Source organism: Halichoerus grypus, chromosome 4 (genome assembly GCF_964656455.1).
Source record: "Halichoerus grypus chromosome 4, mHalGry1.hap1.1, whole genome shotgun sequence".
Lineage (NCBI taxonomy): Eukaryota > Metazoa > Chordata > Mammalia > Carnivora > Phocidae > Halichoerus > Halichoerus grypus.
This window is the reverse complement of record NC_135715.1, coordinates 94,253,113-94,261,687: the sequence shown is the minus strand read 5'-3', so window position 1 is coordinate 94,261,687 and position 8,575 is coordinate 94,253,113. Positions and strand designations below refer to the sequence as shown.

Here is an 8,575-nt window from a genome sequence, read left to right as displayed (position 1 = left end):
GTCCCCAGCAGCTCCTCCCAAGCGCCCCCCACCAGCTCCCAGGCCTTGAAACCTGAGGATATGGGAAAGGATCAAAGGTCTACCCTATGTGTGGACAAGGGACAGAAAAGTACCAGGACCACAGTGCCTTGGATGCTGCCTTGTTGAGAAGGGGCTTCAGTTGCCTGCTGCTTCAGCGGCAGGAAGGAAGGAATCAGTATCCAGTCCGACACCTCGGTCTCTTACCCTGTGTGCAAACCTGACCGACCGTCACCCTCGGTTACAAAATGGCAGTGGATCTGAGGCGTCCCTCTGATTAAGGAAGTCGCCCTGGCCTCCACGCCCTCACTGTCCTGGCTAAGTGGCAGCCCGGAGTTCTGCACACTTTAGCCCCGGCAGGGAGGAGGGGACGCAGATCAGGAAGTGGGCGGGCTGGCTCTGAACGTCGGGCCGGGGGCGGAGGGTCGCCGGTCGCCGGTCGCCGGTCGCCGGTTGCCGGGGCTGCAGGGCCAGGCGGGGATGGGCGACCCTGCAGCTCCCCGATTGCGGTCCCGGGGGAGGTGGCCGAGGCGGATAAGCAGCGGCGGGCTGGCGGGCGGCCACCTCCGCCTCAGGTCTGTCCCCGCGGGCGGGCGGGGCGCGGGGAGAGGAGGAGCCTCGGGGCCGGGCCACCGCCTCCAACGCGGACCTTCAGCCGCCGCCGCGGCTCCGAGCGGCGAGCCGGATTGGTGAGTGACCCCTCCGCCGCGTCGCCGCGGGCTGTGGGCTGCGCCCCGCCCGGGACCCCCACCCGGGACCCCAGGCGGCTACGCCGCTGCGCCCCGCGCCGCCGCCGATCTGAGGCCCGGCGCCGCCACGCGTCTGCAGGCGACCCGGGCCGCGGGGACCGAGCCACGTGCGCCCAGCGGCAGAGAACCCGGATCCCCGGTCCCCCACTCTGCGCGCCTGCCTTCCCCGGGGACGCCGGCCGCGTGCGCGGGGCGGGGAGGCAGGGCCGGGGGCGCCCCGCGCGGGGCGGGACTTGGGAGAGCCGGCGTCCCGACCCAGGCTGCAGCCTTGCGGACCCGCCGAGGGCACGGGTCCCGGGTCCCCGAGGCTCCGGCCGGCCGGTCTCCGGGGAGGGCGGGACCTTACCGTCAGGCCTCTGAGCCGTTTCGCCGCCCCAGCAGAGCCGGCGACAGGGGCGGGGGCGCCCGACCTTGAACTGGAAGAGGCCAGGCTGACCATTCCCCGCCCCTGCCCGCCGAGCTCTGACCATTTCCCCGAAAACCCTCCTGACCATTTCCCCGAAATCTGGGGGCAAGGTTGCCCACAGGGGTGTGGTTGGAACTTTGGGCACTCGGTAGATGAAGGGGAAGGTACTGAGCTAATGTCGTTTTGGGGGCCAAGAGGCCGAAACCAGGGAGAAAATGCGGGCAGGTCCTGCTGGAGCCCTGGCAGAGGGCACCGAAGGCCTCGCAGGTGTCCAGGGCCACGTCTGAAACAGGCTCCAGAAGTGAGGTTCTGGAAATAGCCCCAGGGAAGTATTTCTGTCCATGGGAGTGCAGTGATGATATAACTAATAGCAGACATTTATTGTGCATTTATCTGTGCCAGGCAGCTTGCTTTGCACACACTGTCCCGGTTAATCCTCAGGGCAGGAAGGCACCCCTATCATCTCGTTACAGATGGGGAAACTGAGCCTCAGAAAGCATGGGTATTTGGCAAAGATACACAGGTAGCAAGTTGCTGAAATAGGGATTTGTACCCAGATTTATCCGACTTGGCAGCCCAGGGGAGCCTGCTAGTGGGACAGACAGGGCATGTTCTCAGAAGTGGCAGCCCAGCAAAGGCAGTGCTGGGGTCCAGGATATCCACAAGACCAAAGGGTCTCACCTGGGTGTGTCCCTTCAGTCACCTGCATGGTTTGTTAAAAATACAGATGCCTAGGTCCTCCCCACGGCTGACTGAATCTGAGTCAGCATGAACCCCCCTCTGCACCCAGCCGGGAGCACCTGGAGGACTGTCTTACTCATCTCTGTGCCTGTCGCTATCCCTCCTGGCCGTAGGAGATGGGGGGGAGGGGTGGTGGGAGGGCCGCTTGGAGCAGGTGCTTGATCATCGTCTGATGGATAAATGGCCTTAGTGGGGCAGGGGGCATCACTGGGGTACAAAGGTTCCCTGAAGGAGGCCTTGAATGATGGGCAGGTGGGCTCAGCCAGGCAACCTAGGAGTCGGGATGGGGTGACGCTGGCCTCAGAGCCGGCAGGGAGCTCAGCCCAGGCCACCCGTTCACTAGAGGGCGGGACAGCCAGTCCCAGGCCCACTGACTTCCCCGGGACCTGTGGGCACTCTAGGACCACAGGTGTGCCCTCTCCAGCCTAGAGATGCCAAACAGGTAAATTGCTCTCCAGTTCATATTTCCTGTCCTTGCCCGGTGGCCCTTCCCTCCTTGCGCTTATCAGAGTATTGGGCAGGGCTCCAGGTAATTAAAAAGTGAAAGTTAATGACCATAGTGCAAAGCTGCGCCCCTGTGCAGTGGAGCTGCCTGACAGTAGGTGAGAGCCCCTGGCTTCGCAGTCCCCTGGAACCGAGCTGGAAGCTCAGCTCTTTCCCATGTGACCTTGGCCAAGTCCTCAACTCTCTGCACTCGCTTCTTCATCTGTAAAACCTCGCTGAGGACGCTGCACCTGATATCTCTATGTAACAGTGACAGTAATACCTGCCTGGGGGATTAGTTGTGTGAAGTGCTGAGTTTTAGGAGTGCAATAAATTAAATCTCAGAGCCCTCCCACTTCCCCCCGGGATTTGAGCGTTAATCGGCTGGGGACCTTCGAGGCTCATTGCTCTTCTAGTCCAAGCCCCTCAGTTCCCTAGAGAAGGTGGCTAAGGCCCAGAGAGTGGCTTCTTCTCTGTTGCAGAGCTGGCCACGGGCCCAGGCCTCCAGGCTCCCAGCTTGTTGTCCTGGCCAGTGCCTCCCAGACTGGGAGAAAAGTCTGTGCTCCTGCTTCATTCCCTGGCCAGCCTGCAAAAGAACACCTCAGTGGCCAGGATGATTTTCAGGCACGTTGGGAAGGGCCAGGGAAGCAGGCGATGCAGTGATGTGCGGGCTCCCTATGGCTGGATCTACCCCTTCTCGCCCACCCCCCCACCAGTATAGTGGCCATGACTTCCTTGGCGGGGTGGGCCAAGCTGCATCGATGAGCCCGCCATAAAATTGCTTTTTATTACCTGGACCGAGAATGGGCTTCTGGATTTAAAACAAGGAAGCTTGCCTTTTTAAGCAGTTATTAAGACCTAAGGTCAAGCTGGCTCTTTTCATCCCTCCTGGGGGCTGGAGGGGTGTGTGCCTCTTTTTTCCACTCATATTCTGTCCTTGCCAGCCCCGCCCCAATCCAGGAGGCTGTGGGGGTTACGGAACTTGGAGAGGGGAGGAAAGGAGGGGTGGGGATGGGCCACTCTAGGTGGTTTTCAAACATTCGACTACAGAATTCTCACCTCCTCCAGCTGCCCTCTGCAGCCGCCCAGCCTGCCCAGACCTCTGCACATCCGCCCTTCACGTCCTTGGCATGCCACGGGCACCTCTTGGATCACACCTGAAATGACAGTCATCATCCCTGAACGTTCAGTTCCCCACATGCCAGGCCCTGGGCCAAGCACGTTATATCTGTGCGCACATTTGAACCTTCAACTCTCTTAGGAGGTAGATAATATTGTACTCCCAACTGTATAACTTTCTCGAGGAAACACGAGGCTTCAATCCATTCATCGCATTGAGCTTGGGGCTCCTAACCACTAACTATACATGCTTGTCCAAATTCTACCTCATTTATTCATTCAACAAGCATTTCCTGAGAACCAGCTGGGTGCCAGGCACTCAAGACGGAGTCCCGCTTCTGGTGGGATGAGTATCCATTGTCATTTTCAACCCTGCAAAACACCCGCAGCCTCCACTTATTTCTGCATAGAAGTGAGGGGATTCAGCAGCACTGAGGCCCAGGCCCCACGGCTAATGGGATTCAGAGCCGGCTCAGGCTGAGCGGGCTGTCGGGGCGGGATCGGGGACTGCTCATCACTTCATCCCAGGGCAGAAGGTTTCCCTCCCCCTCAGATGCGGAACGAGGTCCCTGGAGAGTTACTTAAACAGCTCTTCACAATCAGCACCTGGCAGAACGTGCAACAGGTGGATGCTAACCGTCCTGCGATCAGGCGGTAACTTCTTCCTACCTCTCTCTCTCCCGCTTCTTGGGAGCTAGGGGGGATGTAAGCCAACACATTCTTAAACCTTCCAGAACTATCGGATTAGGAGATTAAACTGTAAAAGATACAGCCCCAAGATGATAAACTCAATCCCAGGGAAATGTAAAGGCATTTGGGGACTGGTGAATGGGGCGGTCTCCGTTCCCCGGGGGGACAGCAGGTCTCCCAAAGCCAGGGTGCGGGGGTCTGTGCTGGATGACCCTTGACTGTAACGTGTGTTTGTGGTACAGCCGTCAGGCTGTGGGGAGGGTGGGCTCGGGAGGTGCCAGCATGCCCAGCAGTCGGGGTGAGGGTCTCTCTGAAGGTGAGTCATTCAGGGCACACAGCGGGAGGGTGTTGGCTGTGACATGGGTCCTACGGGTGCAGTCTGCGCCAAGATAGGGTGACCTGCCGCATCACTAGGGTGGCCTTTGCGAGGGGCCTGTGCTGGGGCTGCGTGACCAGCCAGGCCTGTACATGGGCCACGGTGGGGCAGGGTGGGGGAGCCAGACCCCACTGTCCAGTGAATCAGCCCCGACGAGAGGTGGGACAAGGCCCCCTGTGGTTGGTCCGCGCAGATGGCTTCAGGCTGGCCAGAAATAAGGTGGTGCCCGGAACTGGAAGGGAAGGAAGAGAGCCTGTGCTGGGCGGGGCAGCCAAGGATTGTGTTGGGGGTTGGGGACTTCTATCCAGGAAAGCCCTGCCCTCCAGGTGTTCCTGGCTTGGAGGGCTGACAATGATCTGTTGTGTGTTGCCTGTTGGGCCTGTCTGTTCTCCTGTAACCTTTGCTACAGTTCTTCTGGAATGTTCTGGTCTAGCATGGCTGTGTCTGACGAAGGGAGAGGGGGAGCTCAGGGCACAGCTGAGGGCTCGCCGAAAACCCCAGGACATGGGGGATCACAGCCGACCTGGACATGGGCGTGCCCCCGTCCACTCACACCTGGAGGGATCACTTTGATAAGAAAGGGTGAGGTCCTGGGACGCCTGGGTGGCTCAGTCGGTTGAGCGTCTGCCTTCGGCTCAGGTCGTGATCCCAGGGTCCTGGGATGGAGCCCCGCGTCGGGCCCCCTCCTCGGCGGGGAGCCTGCTTCTCCCTCTCCCTCTGTCTGCCACTCCCCCTGCTTGTGCGCTCTCTCTCTGACAAATGAATAAATAAAATCTTTAAAAAAGAAAGAAAGAGTGAAGTCCTGACAGTACAGCTTCTCCAAGGGCACGGGAGACCCCCCAGAAGCCATGATGAGGACAGAGAATGCCGAGCCTGTCCCAGTTACTGAATCAGGGGCGCTGGGGCTCCCTGAAACCTGCAGCCTAAGCTCACCCGGGATCCTGTGTTCGCTACTGTTTGAGAGCACTACCTGAGCCCTCATGGGCCCCATAGGCACCTACGGGCCTCCCAGTGAGCAGCATACCATGAGCCGGGCTCTGAGGATGCATAGGGCTACAGGGCACCAGGTCCCTGCCCTTGGGGAGCCTACAGTCTCATCGGGAAGCTGAGTGACCGTACAAAGTACCAGCAGGCAGCAGAGGAAGAAGATTCCAGGACAGCAGTGGTCCAGTGAGTGGTCCACAGCAAAGCACAGGCAACGTGTGAACCCAAGCAGTCCGAAGATGTGGTTCGGGGGGCTTTCACGTTCACTGTTTAACTGGATCATCAGAGCAGAGAAGGAAAGGCATCAGAGCAGAGAAGGAAAGGCATCTGAGCAAGGTCACACCCGGCTGTGCACACTTGGGGGATTCAAGACTACCCCTGCCCGCAGGAGGTCTCTCTCTGGCCCAAGAGACAGGACATGGACGGGCTCAGCGGTCAGACGACCGTGCACGCCCTGTTCTGCTGCTTGTAATAACAGAGTGAACCCGCCCAGAGCCCGGTGGTGTGTATTCTGGTTCTCAAAATGAACAGGTTACTCAAAACTACCGTTTTCCAAGATCACCAGTTTTCAAACAAGTTGAAAGCAGTTGAATATACTTATCCTAAGACTGGACATGGTATAATTAACTTCGATGATAAAAAAAGCCTCCAAACCTCTGGGCTCCCTTTGGGCTGCCAGGGTGGCCTCCAGGGTCCCTAGAAAAAGTGTCGGCAGCAGGCAGGCACACGCCCATCCAGGCTTCGCCCTTGTGACAGCGCTGTCTTCTGTCTGCGGGTCCTTCTGTCTGTCCTCCCCACTGTGGGCACCGACCAGCAAATACAGACCATGGAGCCTTTGTTGGCACAGAAACGCTGAGAAAATGATCACGAGGCCGATGACAGCCACGGCAATTGCAATAAATCACCCCCACAGCGACTGATAAATTGCCACTTTCTGCAGCCATTATGTTTGGCTTTGTAACCCGAAGAGTAAACGCACCTCCCTGTCTCTTTCTCTCTCTCTCTCTCTCTCTCTCACACACACACACACACACACACACACACACACACACACACACACACGGGCAGGCAGCCTCCACCCCGCCCTGGATGACATTTATTCACTTTATGCATCCTGGGTTTTGCTGTTCCTGAGGCAGGACACTTGAGTCGAAGCCACTCATTATCACTGGTGAGGTTTCCTCCCCGAACAGGAAGTACCAGCCAGCGCGGCTCTCTCGTAGTGCACTCCATAACCGAGCCTCAGTCACCACTCCCGGTCCAGGAGCCTGTGCCTGTGGCCGGGAGCTGGAGTGTAGGCTGCGCGGGCAGTAGCCTGGAGGGTCCCTCCCCTCGGAGGGGCAGCCTGAGCCCCGACTTCAAAGACAAAGTCGGGGTGCCCATTCATCAGAGGGAGACCTGAGCAAGAAGCGGTGGCCAGGATCACGGTGGCCAGGATCACGGTGGGCTTGTCAAGGGACTCAGGCTTCAGACGCTGGCGTGGGCCAGATGTCACAGCAGCCCGCCGTCGGTAAGTCTGGGGAGGGCACAGATCCACGGCGGCATGGGTGGCACGTGCGCCTCTCCCACCAGCGCCGCCAACCCCTGGCCAGCTTCCGTGTGCCCCAGCATCTCGGGGAGTCCGAAGTATTAGAGCTTCGCGGCCTCCGTGCAGGTGCCCCTAATTTGGAACTGGCCACAAAGAGCGCAGTGAAATGGAGTTCTTGCCAAAGTAAAGTGGGAATATGATCATCTGTACATTAAGTCGGGAACCTTTTGCAAAGTAAAGCGTTCGAGGATTTATCGCACACCGGGCCTTTGGTTAGTGGGAGCAATGGCTTTGTGGGTTCTGGTGTATTAAAAAAAAAAAGATGTTAATGTTTACAATGCAGGCCTGTGGAAGGCTGGCCCATTGGGAATTGTAAATTTTACTTATTGGGAACCATTTCTGGGTTGGTTTAGCACAGACCTGCTGCTGTAAGTAATTGAACCGGATTTTTCTAGAATGATTAAGAAATCTAGATGTTTGTAAAGAGCCCTATAAATTATTCATTCACTTCTATTTTGCAAAGCGGTGTAGTGACAGACCTCCCTCTTCTGTCATGCTAAACTTGCACGTATGTGTACTTGTGTGTGGATCGGCTTGTGTGTGTGTGTTTGTGTGTGTGTGTGCCCGAGCTTTGTGTGCTCTCTTTTGTAGGAATTCTCAGCCTCTCTTTTAAAAATATAATGATTTTTTTATGATGTCTAAATAACGATTCCAGGCAGTATTACAAGAAATATAACAGTAAAATGTTTGTACGAGTCCATCAGAAAGGAAAAATGCCCACAGAGAAAATAGAAATGCACCAATTAAGATGTGTGTGGCTGTAAACCAGCTTTTAAACCCTGATTTGAGACTGGCATCCTCTATCCTGTCCCTCCTCAGGTCAGCCGTGAGGGATCGGAGGGCCAGGTGCGCAGACTCAGGTGGAGCCTTCCTCTGCCTCCTAGACCCTCAGCCAGAGAGAGAGGGAGGGCCGCCTGGGACCCGTGCTTGCTGTGGTTTGGAATCTAGAATAGAGGGCGGCCCTGGATTTGCAGAAATAGCTGAGAATAAGAGGCTGGAAAGTCTGAGTCTGGGCGGCTCAGCAGGGCAGAGGGAAAGCTGGGCAGAAGAGAGCAGACCACCCCAGAGCCGCATGTGACCAGGTGACCAGCTATTACTCATTCCCACAGCAACGAGCTGCCCGCCCTCACCACCCTGGAGGCAGCTGGAATGCTGGAACCGGATGGGACTAGGGCCAGAGCCAACCTTGGGACCTTGTGGAAGTCCTAACTGGACCTCAGTTTTCTCATCTGTAAAATGGAAGTAACGATAGCCTTCCACAGGCCACACCCCGAGTGTGCAAGTCCAAGGTCAGGATCTCCATAGTGTGAGTCTGGCCACGCCTCCCCGTGACTGCTTTTCGATGATTGCGGATGTGCCACCTGTCAGGCCCTGGCTAGGTGCTGGCATGTGACTGCCCAGCTGCCCCTGTAGGAGGGCAG

At 57.7% G+C, this 8,575-nt stretch overlaps 1 protein-coding gene across 1 annotated transcript in view; it reads left to right on the top strand.

The window, feature by feature from the left end:
• The first annotated feature begins 448 nt into the window (after positions 1–448).
• The window catches only part of STEAP3 (STEAP3 metalloreductase), a 42,092-nt gene continuing 33,965 nt past the window's right edge, over positions 449–8,575 (top strand). Inside the window, exon 1 of the mRNA XM_078070678.1 lies at positions 449–707. The gene's annotated coding sequence lies outside the window, so the exon portion shown is untranslated. The remainder of the gene's footprint in view (positions 708–8,575) is intronic.